Source organism: Montipora foliosa, chromosome 7 (assembly GCF_036669935.1).
Source record: "Montipora foliosa isolate CH-2021 chromosome 7, ASM3666993v2, whole genome shotgun sequence".
NCBI lineage: Eukaryota > Metazoa > Cnidaria > Anthozoa > Scleractinia > Acroporidae > Montipora > Montipora foliosa.
Genome location: NC_090875.1, coordinates 38,416,707 through 38,429,206, shown reverse-complemented (window position 1 = coordinate 38,429,206; position 12,500 = coordinate 38,416,707).

Here is a 12,500-nt window from a genome sequence, read left to right as displayed (position 1 = left end):
GCCTTTACTGAATATTATTTGAAACCTTTAGCAGAAAGTTTGCCTTCTTTTATCAAAGATACTACTCATCTTATCAATAAGATTGACGAAATTAATCAATTAGGGCCTTTTCCAACCGGTACTTTGTTAGTTTCATGGGATGTTGTTGCAATGTTTCCCAATATTGACAACGAATTGGGGGTTACGGCAGTTAAAAATGCATTAGATGCAAGATCTGTCAAAATACCATCCACAAAATGCATTTTAGAGGCTGTGGAGATTTGTTTGAAATCCAACAATTGCCAATTTGATAACAATAACTATGTTCAACAGCACGGAACCGCGATGGGGCCCAAGAATGCGTGCTCTTATGCAGACTTGGCTATGGGCGTAATTGATCACAAAGCAAAATTTGAGGGTACAATTAAGCCAATGCTTTGGTTGAGATATAGGGACGATATTTTTGATCTACGGACACAGGGTGTTGAGAAACTCCTTGAATTTACCAACTATATTAATTCACTGTATCACACCATCAAATTTGAATTGGTTTATTCTGAAAGCAGCCTCAATGTTTTGGACCTTACTCTCCTTTTACAAGATGGCTTTATTTCAACAGATATTTATTCCAAGCCCACTGATAGTCATTTGTATTCGCCCTACAATAGCTCACACCCAGATCATTGTAAGAAAGCTATCCCTTATGGAGTAGCCCTTAGAATTAGGCGTAACTGTTCCACCAACGCCTCTTTTGTGAAGCGCTGTAGTGAATACAAAAGCTACCTCAAACAACAAAATTACAATAGAAATCTGGTGGAAAAACAGTTTGAGAAGGCCATGCAATTGCAGAGATCAGATGTTCTCAAGCCTAAAACAAAAACTAAGAAAAAACCTTTCCCTTAGTGGTCGATTAAAATCCGAGGCTACCTAATATTTCGTTGATCATTAAAAAACATTTTCACTTGCTCGAATCCAACCAAGTAGTAAGGGAAATTTTTCCTGCCAAATCCGTCATTCCAGCATACCGTAGAACAAAGAATTTGAAGGACATTCTTGCACCCTCCAAATTCAAAAGAAGTCGAAACCATGACGAGGCTGAAAATTGCGGATGTTTTAAATGCAACAAAAGATGTGATCTCTGTTGTAATTACTTGTTGGAAGCTGGTGAATTTTCAAGTTTTGCAACTGGCCGGTCGTATCAAATCAAACAAAACCTTGGATGCAATTCGACTGGAATTATTTACTTAGCCTCCTGCAACAAATGCAAAGTGCATTATGTTGGTTCGACTTCCAATGCATTTAAAGTCAGGTTCAGAAATCATAAATCTGACATGAAAAGAAACAAAAAATCGTGCGAGCTTGCCATTCATTTCAATAAATTTCCTCATAACCTTTCGGACTTCAATTCATTGTCATTGAGAAGATAATGAACACTGATGGAGATTTAGATAACACTTTATTAAAGCGGGAGGGTTATTGGGCGGCACAATTGCTTACACTGCAGCATTTTGGCCTCAATAAGCGCTGTGAATTCCGTTCAAAAAAACGGATCAATTTCAATGTTCCATAAAAAGCTTTTTTGTTTCCATTATAGTCCCATCTAATTTGTAGTCGGTATTACATAAATAGATTGAATCACTTGCATAACTCTAGATTTTATTATTACATCATTACTTTTGTTTTAGTGATTAAGCTTTAGTTTTGGCTTGTATTGTACCATACAATCTACTACTTAATTGTATTGCCTTACAATAGCCATTGTTAGTCTTTCAGAGACTATATAGTCTCCACTGCTGTAATAATTAGGCCATTTTATCCTTAGATTTTTAACTTGTACTTATTTAAAAAAAAATTTAACTGAAGAGGGCCGATGGGCCGAAACGTTTTTATTAAATTTCCTGGACCTTCGAGAAGTTTTGTCTTCCTCTCCAGTTTATATGCAACTTTATATATGTATATCTATATATATATATATATATATATATATATATATTTGCCGTCAAAAAAGGACTTAATCACGCTGACTTTCGATTTAGTTTAGCTTCTTTCGAGATGGAGGAAAGAAAAGGAAATCACAGTGCAGTAATGAGATCAGACCGGGAGGACAGCAAGCCATTCGTCTCCTTGATTTCGAGTGTAATTTGGCATAAATGATCTCGAGCATATTTTTCAGACTAATTAACAAAATTGCTCGAGCCGACTGTAGGAGTTGTTGATAACATACTGATGATATGAAAACAGGGAAGAATTTTGACAGCGCACGCTTCAATTTTCTGTAAAGTTTATCGGGACATTAGGTCTAAACTTTCGTTTATCTTATTGCTATTGCAATATTTAGTTCTAGAAATTGATTTATAATGGTCATTTTTTTTAGAGTTATGGTTGGTGTGTATATCCATGAGATCCTTGCCAAAATTTCCGATCTACCCACAAAGGAAGTCACTTCAAGGGGATAAAAGAACAGATCGGCAAAATAGCACTGAACATCAGTTGTCAGCATCTTGACATGATTCTTGATATCCTCGGTGTTATTTTTATCCGCCTTTTATCTTCTTACAGTGTTTCAAGGTAATTACCTCAAGATGTCTGACAGTCGATCAACGTTGGACCGCACAAACGATATTTTTCAACCTAATTAGATATAATAGTCTTCGCTAGAATTCTTCAGGGGATGCCACTTTGTCGAGAGCAACCTACCTCGAAACTCAACATTTTTTTGCAGTCAAGAAGGGTGTAGATCAGCAAGCACACAGTCGCGAAATATCCTTCAGAGGAATAGGAGCCCTGCTCGTGCAAGATCTTCGTATTGGACAGGTGAGTGTCGCAGATAAAACGGTTCAGACTTTGCGTAAACATGTTGAATATACAATCCACGTCTTCAGCTTATACAGGCTAGTCAGGCTATGTACTGAGATTTTAAACGACTGAATGGATTCAATTTGTTTTCGTGTCAATGATTTGTGCGATTTTGATGTTTCTTTTGGTAGTTTTATCGAAACGCATTTTTGTCCTTTTGTCCGGGTCATTGTTTTTGTTATGAAGTCGGGTATTATCGCTTGTTTTATGGCCACCGGACAAAGACAAATTAAGTTAATGTCATCTATGTTTAGTCTCAATATTACCTTTATTATTAACGTACACGTTTTTATCTCACGAACTTAATAAAGCTAAGGAGAAAAACTAGACCATTCGGTTCACAATCCTTGTTAAATATGGCTGTGTGAGCAAACCTAACGTAAGGTTTTCGAAGATTGCACCCCTGCATTTACTAGTAATATCCAAAGCTTAGGCAGTGTGGGCAAGATTAATGGAAGGAGGTATAACAAAGGGGACTAATGTTGCGCATGCTTCAAAAACCCCGAAAATCCCTTGAAATTCAATCAAATTCATTCGAAACGCAATATCGTTAATATTAATCGCATGTTTCTAAAACGACGACACACAATTAATGCAAAGATGATGAGTCATTTGAAAGACTTGGGCATTACCTTATCTTTATGACTGATACTGGTTCAATACAACGGGAAATACGGGGAAGGATCACAAATGAAGCGAAGATGTCGAGTCAAAAGTGTGGCGATTAACTGCAGAACTTGCAAGGAGCAGAGGATAGTTTTGCCTTACTGGCGTTGTTTTTCCTTACTTAAGAGACTTCAACTCAGAATGGAGTGCTGTTTAATAATAAAGTAAGTCGGATGTAAATTAAAATGTGAGTTTACATTAAAAAATATGGGTAAACTGGCGTTTGAAGCGAGGACAACGATAAATCAGCTGACAAGATGGAGTCGAAAAATGGCAGCCCACTGGTGAAGAACCTCTCAATTCGCTCTAAAGCTTCCCAACCTTGAACGTTTGAACCACATGGTCGAAGAAGAGTCGGAAATTGTCGTTTCTGGAGAAGAAATATCGCTGATTTTGAATCTTGAAGCGAACAGATTAAGCCAAGACGCAAGGCTTTACTTTACGAGTGCTCCAGATTATTTAAATTTCCTTGGCAAAAAATACTTTAATTCCCTTTTTCGAGACTTTTGTCATAGGCCGTGATACGAGAAATTCCCGCTTGCTGCAGTAAGCCCAACAACCAAAGAAAAGATTTGTGTAAAGAAATCGTCATTTAAAGCGGCAAGGTTCAACACAGCAGGTTTCGTGTGATACGGTGTTGTCTACAAAATGGCGGTTCCAAATCTTGTTATGATATCATTTCTCTTTGCCCTATTGTGTCTTTGACTTGGCAAACTTTCACGTCTGAAAATTAAACCACTGAAAAAGCATTACATTTAAAGCTTTTTTCAATTTGTATTTTGTCATATTTCCCTAAGCTGCGAAAGTTTCAAGTTGATGAAATGACGAGCACAAGTAATTCCAACTCGGAGAACGAAACTCAAGTCGCCAGCTCCTGCGTTCTCGTGGCCAAATCTTAGAAAATAATTCGTGATACGGGAATCGCCTTTAACAGCCGACACAAAAATATCAGACGAATAATTTGAGTTAAACAGTTAAAATTTAAAAGTGGCAAGGCGCGCGCAAGCGCGTAAAGTGAGCCTATTGTCCTATAGAAATCTGTAACTTTGAGCTAGTTGTTTGTTGGAAGAACAGTCATAGGACGTCCGCTCAGTGCTATCCAGGCATTGTGGATACATCAAATACTAATTTTGCACAAGTATAACACCTTTTGTTGTAAGTAGTCAAGTTTTTTTATTATTTAACATTAATCTAGCGTGACTAGTGGTAAAACACGCTATGTCAATGTTTGTGTTATTTGAATTGTCAAGAAAATGATCTTTGAAATTGCATGTCGTTTGAACCATATGTTTCAATTATTTATTATTTTTATTTATTTACGATGCACTTACACGTTTTCTTGGTACAAAATTTACTCATCTCAGGCGAAGTACTATTTACATTTGTATAAAACTGCTTCAGGAAAAAAAAAACCCAAATTAATACAGATAACGTAATTATATGCACTATACCATCATTATAGAAATAAATGGTATATAGCCAACTATACTAAAAAGGAGATTGACACTGATTCATATATAAATTCATTCCAAAATGACATAGCCAGGTAAGACATTTGTGAATGTAATCCATAATGTGAATACATTCAAGTTAACAACAATCTCAGAGAAAGAATAACATTACATTCTTAACCTTAAATAGTACTCAGTCTACAGAACAGTATATCCCATTCAGTTGCAATCTTTAGACTTATAAACAAGGAATACTGGAGTACATACCAGCAAGTAAGGAAATCAGTAATGAGCAAAATAGTGTTCAATAATTGTTTTTTTTTTAAATAGGACTTACGATGTGCTGTTTCGATTATAGAGAGGAAGGTCATTCCAAAAGTATTTTCCTATAATGGATAGGCAGAATTCTCTTACATTGGTTATAGAATGAAGAAATAAATACTGCAAAGATGCACCCTGAGTTGAATGATTATGTTGTTCCCAAACCAGTAATATGGAAAAAAAATTACATGGCTCATCGCCACAACGACTATCCTGCATAAATAAATGTGTACATTTTAGCATTATCATGAAATTTCAATAGACCTAAGGAAACATAATGTAGGGTGGGGGAACATCATTGATGATTCTAATAACTCTATTTTGCAATTCTATAAGCTGTGATAATGGGTTTTCATAATCACTACCCGAATAATAGATATTGATTAAACAATGTTTACTGACAATGCTTAACCGTAATTATGACATTAATACGTTAATTTTACTAACTCTGTTACAAATATATATAATGAATATAATCATTCCAGGAAAGGTGATGGCCAATATAGATATTATACCCAAGTATCTTAGGATTGAAACTTGTTCAAGGGTTAGGCATTGACCAGCTAACATTAATGAAGGAAGGAAGTTGAAATTTATTTTCTGATGAGGATTGAAGATAAGATATTTAGTTTTGTTTAAATTTAAAGTTGATAAACACTTGGTAGTTCAGAGCTAATGTGAATTAGAAGTTCATCTATATATAGGGAAGATATCTGTTGACAAGCATTGATGAGCCAGCCACAAGAACAAAAGACCCTTTGTTTCAACAGCCAGCGAGGCTCTGGTTGGCACATTAATGACAATAGTAGACTGTTCAAAGTTCCCTGTTTTTCCGTTTGATCGTAGGGATTCGCTATTTTTGTTTTTAAAAGCGAGCGCGAACTGGGGAGAGCGATATAATTACCGAGTGGGTGGGGGGAGTGGAGGGGTTTTGGCAGGAAAAATAGGGAGACTGTCCGACCTTTACTGCGACTAGTGTTCAGCGAGTCCCGTTGCACCAGCAACAGCAATACCTGATTCGTCCATAACACAATTAATCTGTCAATAAAAATACAGGCAAGGCTCTCAAGTTTCGAAAACAACATGGCTTATCTAGAGAAAGAATCTCAAGAGTCTCACGTTTTCGAAAGGCCATATTTTCCGAAAATTTGTATACTTCAAAACCAACACGACATAATCATACAGATCGGATGGTTTTCAACTCAACAATTTAATGACCTGTGCAACTCAGCTATATCATCACGGATGAACCGCTACCATGAAAAATGTGTGAGGCATCGGAGAAGAGGTAGACACTCTGCGACAATAAAGACTCGAGAACTCAACAGGGATATCATCACAACTGGATCTCAAGTCTGTCATAGTAGAAACCATTGAATACTATAATAGTTATTAATAAATTTAATACAGTCTAGCGATCTTTTTTTCAGGGGAGGGGGGTGGGGGAAATTTTTTTCGACTACCAAAACTGAACGGCTAGCGATATCCCTAGAGCAAGTAATCGAACGCGAACAAGACATCTTTGGCCGCCATTTTGCCTGTTATTCCGCGCGCCCGCGCGCATGAAAAAAACCTGGGTACAAGCAAAACTATCAACCAATCAGACAAAAGTCTCCTTTGTTAGTAGGTATAGGATTAAGAAAACTATGCTGGCACTCTACACCATGACCGCCGAGTAGTTAACGATTTCATCCAAATTTTAGCCAAGAATCAAGACTTGCCCATTTCTAAGGGCAAGGAGAACGCGTTTGTGTTCTATCAGTAAAGAGAAAAGCAGTGAGATTCAGGGATTTTATACTGTGAAAACTCTTTCAAATTTCCCGAAATTTGCTTCGCACATTTACTGTCAACCTCGTTCCCAGGGTCTCTCATCTTAACGCCTGGGGCAAGCGAGGAGAGACCCTGGTAGGGTCTGGTCACGTGTCTCCCAGAATCTGGGAGATGACAATTTATCCATTGAAGGGAGGGGCGGCTTAGTAAGAATTTTGTCTACGGGAGTTCTGAATGTGTTGTCACCAAAACAAACCAAGTTTCACTCCGAGTTTGTTTTCTTCTTCACGTTCAATATCGCTGCTTTAACATTTCCTTCCTGGAGCCTTTTGATCTAGTCTTTGATCAGCGCATTTAGAGGGAAACAACAATTTCTACGGGATGAGCTGCTGCTCCACGTTCATAGTTGATTTTGTCGAGGAATAACGAAGGAAGAAGATGAAATATAACCGACTTTCCATATCCAGTAGGTAACACGGCGACAACGTCACGGCCATGGTAAATTGCCTCGAGGCAGATAACTTGTTTAACTTTTAGATTAACGTTAGAATAAATACTATGCGAAACTGCAGCCTGAAGGCTACTGTAAAACATCGCGGGTAATGGCGGAGTCGCAGCGCGAAGCTATTAGCCTCGCTTTGAATTCGACAAAGCTCAACGCGACAAATTGCTTGTTTAGAGAGGACCCCTCCCTAGTGTTTTCAATTGTTACGGAAGCACGTGACCAGACCCTACCAGGGTCTCTCCTCGCTCGAGAGACCTTGGGAACGAGGTTGATTTACTGTAAGTTTGACCTCTATTAAACGGACGCGGTCACCGTTTGGATTTCCCAAATGACTAATTTTATTGTAATTCATTTCTATTTAACAGTCACCTTGTTACAAGATAACAATCAATAAAAGACATCTTTTTGGACAGACATGGCTGGAGATGTGGTAAAACTCCCTGTCTCTTTTTCCTTTGCAATAATCGAAAATGACGCCGGCCAACTCAAATCAACGGTAAATATTAAAAGGGAAATCATGCACATAAACTAGCGCTTCGAAATCTTATGATTAATGCCACCACCATGCAACCCTCATAACCCCTGCAGCTATTATGATGAGTTTTGATGAGTCTGGTTTATTTATAAAATCGTCGCGCTTAGAAATAAGCGGATTGCAAAATAATTTTACAAAGATAAAACTAATTACTTCGTGTTGAGAATGGACTGGGCCTTACAATAATGAGAGGATAAAAAACTAGAAGCTAGAAATATATATCAAGTTATATATTGAATTCCCATAAGTTCCTAAATTACAAGCCATAAGCATAAAGGCACATCGCCGGAAAAAAAGCTTCGTTTAAAGCGTTCAGTTTTGCAACTTATAAGGGATGGTCTGTCTTATAACAGTGACAGGGAGGTCTTATAAGAGTAACAGGGAGATAAGGGTGGTCTGTCTTATGAGTAACGGTATAATTTGACCCACGGTCAATATAAAATGCAGAGTGTATGCTGGGTATATACCGGGGTGGGTTAGGGGTACTCCCTTATATAAGCCATATAGGTATGAGCTGCCACAACGGGTACGGTTTCTGCGCCGTTTTGGTCTGAAAACGGGTATAGATTTTGCCGATTTTGGTCTGGAATCGGGTATAGTTTTCAAGGGAACCACGAGAGTGTATGAGTGTATTTATCATTTCAGTTCCAAATGGGTAAGACTGAAACAGAAGATATGTTTTCAGCGGTAAATTAAATCCAATCTATTTTTATGCCATTGTCTATAGAATTTCCATAACCCGCCTCTTTGGAACACCTGGCCTTTCTTTTGTTCCATATCTTAATGAGCTTGTGACGGTTTTCCGGGTTGCATCTTTTCGTGGAATTTTTACGTCGTCGTATCAGTCAATGAGTATCGGAGGTCGATGCGGACAATTCAGGTTATTTGATACGTGTGCTTAGCTTTACTTGTAGAGAGTCCTGAGTTGTGCTCAGCTTGCAAAATATAAGCTTACGTCACGTATGGATATTTTGTAGGACGAAGACGTTTTATGCCATTGTCTATAGAATTTCCATAACCCGCCTCTTTGGAACACCTGGCCTTTCTTTTGTTCCATATCTTAATGAGCTTGTGACGGTTTTCCGGGTTGCATCTTTTCGTGGAATTTTTACGTCGTCGTATCAGTCAATGAGTATCGGAGGTCGATGCGGACAATTCAGGTTATTTGATACGTGTGCTTAGCTTTACTTGTAGAGAGTCCTGAGTTGTGCTCAGCTTGCAAAATATAAGCTTACGTCACGTATGGATATTTTGTAGGACGAAGAAGACGTTTTGAATTTAAGATACTCTGAAGAACTTTCGAAGGTGAGAATTTTGACGATACAACAATATTCATGTGTTACTAGTAGATTCTTGTGCTTTGGGTGCAGAATTTTAACGAAAGGTGCAGCTGGAATATTTGTGGTGTAGTGTTATTGCTTCTTCTTTTCTAAGAGCCCAATAGAGGGAGGTTCGTTATTTTCCTACCGAGTTTTCAGTCGAACACAGTTTTGCTGTTTCCAACCCAGCTTAACACATAACGTGTTCCAAAATAAAATGCGTTTTTCCAAAATTGAATTTTTCGTGGTCAAACACCTTCGTAACACCAAGGAAAGTTCAAATTCAGACAAGCAATACAAGTATCCTACTGCAGACATACGTTTATTCGAGTAATATAATGCTAGTAGGTCTAAAATTCATTTCCAAACGTGTTTCACAATATCAAGAATTTCCAACGAGTACTATTTTTCACAGAAAACTCTTGGCCAAAAACTGTACATACTTCACAGAACCCAATCAAACCCTTCAAATTTGCAGTATAAAAGGGAAAACAAGCACTAAGTGGCATTTTAGATGAAAAAAATGTATTGGTCTAACAACATGATTGCTCTAATAATGAGTCATGTACATGGATGCAGAAATTCTGCATCATTTCTGTGTCTTGCCAAATGAAATCACACTCTTGCTGAAAAAGTTAAGAGACGCAGAAATTTTGCGTTTCTATGAGTTCAGAGGTACACTCATATTCAACTTACAAATAGAACGGATGCAGAAATTCTGCATGCATGCCTTATTTTTTCGGCTAATGTTCAATCAAACCAAAATTCTATTCACCAACGCAAACCTGGGGGCATGCAAAAATTCTGCATCATTATGCGTAGCAATAATCTGCATGGCATACCTATTAAAAAAGAGGATGCAGAAATTCTGCGTCTCTGAGTTCAGAGGTACATTCACATTCAATTTACAAATAGAACGGATGCAGAAATTCTGCATGCCTTAATTTTGGTTAATATTCAGTAAAAACCAAGAATAAATTCACCAACGCAAACCTGGGAACATGCAAAAATTCTGCATCATTATGTATAGCAATCGGCATGGGTTACCTATTTTAAAAAAGATGCAGAAATTCTGCGTCTCTATGAGTTCAGAGGTACACTCACACTCCATTTACAAATGGATAATGGTGCAGAAATTCTGCACGCCTAATTTTAATTGATGTACAGTTCAAACCATGGCACGTTCACATGCACGAACCCGTGCGCATGCAAAAATTCTGCATTCACATCATATTGTTAAAAATAATAATAATGATAATAATAATAAGGAATTCTGTATCTCTTACATGCATGCTGTTTCGTAACAGATTTAGTTTTGGAGGTATTTATTTAGAAAACGGATGCCGAAATTCAGGCTGCCCCTTCAACATGCAGAACAATCAAGAAAATAAAGAATTAATAAAGGTTATACAGAGAAAAATACGCAAGAATTCTACATCTCTTTTAGAAAAGTCGAAGGGAAACTGACAATGTTCTAAGATACTAATTCATTCTTATGACATGCCGAAGCCGGAGTGAGGCTTATGTGGCACAGGCCAGATCGGAGAGGAGATCCAGATGTACCACTGTTAATTTAAAAAAACAACGAAAAATAATAATAACTGTGCGACCGAATCTTACTGATTTATTGGGGAAAAACAGGAATAAAAAGTTCAACGTCACTCATCAATTTCAACCGTTCATTGCGGAAGAAGTTTCGTTTCATAAAATGCGTCGACGGTTGTCCACTGATGTGCTTAAAGGCAGATTAAGCTCTTCTTCCGTTGCTCAAAGAAGCCAATAATGCATTCCCTGCAAAGAACCCCAAGAGAGAGAACAACCATGAGTTTTATTTAAATAACATCTCAAAGGGGATGTGGTTAATTTAACAGTTTTATAAAACTGTTGGCTGCCAAACACTCATCGAAAGGATTAATGCAGTTTCTAATGCCCAACAGTGTACTGAATGGAATTGTAGTGGAAATATTGAATATTCTCGCCAAGTAATCCTTCCTTCAGTCCACTTTCTCTTTCGGCCCGAGGTGCAGCCGTTTCGTTAAATACGGGGCTGAATGTTCTTATTTTTCAGCCGAGTTTAGGTTGAAAATATCCTTGAGAGTATTCTTAGATTGCAGCCTATGACATTTCACAATCTTGTACTAGACTGAGTCACAGAACATTTCATCTCCAAACAATGGGCGAAAGTATTTTGACTTCATCATACATGACTGAGTTTTGCCATCCAAATCAAAGTCCAGCTGCACGTGAGATGTGAAAATTTCAACCATACGTTGACTGACTTCAAAGTTTTCTAAGATAAAGGAATACAGACCGTAGAATTGGGATCAGAACAGCTACAATGAAACGTTAAAGCCACAGTGACTGGAATAATACGTTGAAATACTTGTAGAATACTGATCCTTTTTGGAAATGCGTCACTGGAAATAGTGCTTTCACGTTCAAACGAAAACTGAATAAAAACTGACACAAATAAATATAAAATCTTGACTATTTTAAATCCCTTTCAAAATTCCTGCAGGTCTACACTGTATGTACAAATTCGGGAGTGGAAGCGGAATAATTAAATCTCAGTTATTCATTATTTCTTCAATTTGTTTTCGGAGTTATTCGTTATTCACTATTGAAACTTTGTTTCATATTCATTTAACCGTATTCATTATTTTTTAACGGAAACCGTAAAATTCTTTATTCCGAAGTTTCGAAGGCTAAATATTCCTTATTCCTTTTCTGTTATAAGCCGTTATTCACTATTCCACTTCCAACCCCAATATAAATGTTCCTACGGTAAAGACAAACTTGTGCACCAAAAGTCTCTTTGAGTTGTTACACAAATCAAACTCAGCGCTGAATCCCGAATTATCACTAATTAAAAAAAAATTGGAGAAAAGATACTTTAGGGAAATAATCACCAATCACGCCTCGACACTGAGGTACGAGAGACACTTATTTTTATTACTTTTTTATCATCTTTGAGAAAGCGTGACAGTGAAGGAACTGAGAGTGATGCGTTAAGGGTTACTATAGGCCGTTTTCCGCAAACTTCACAAGTTTGTATTTGATAAGGCACAATTTGGACGAACTGGTCGATAACGTCTTAA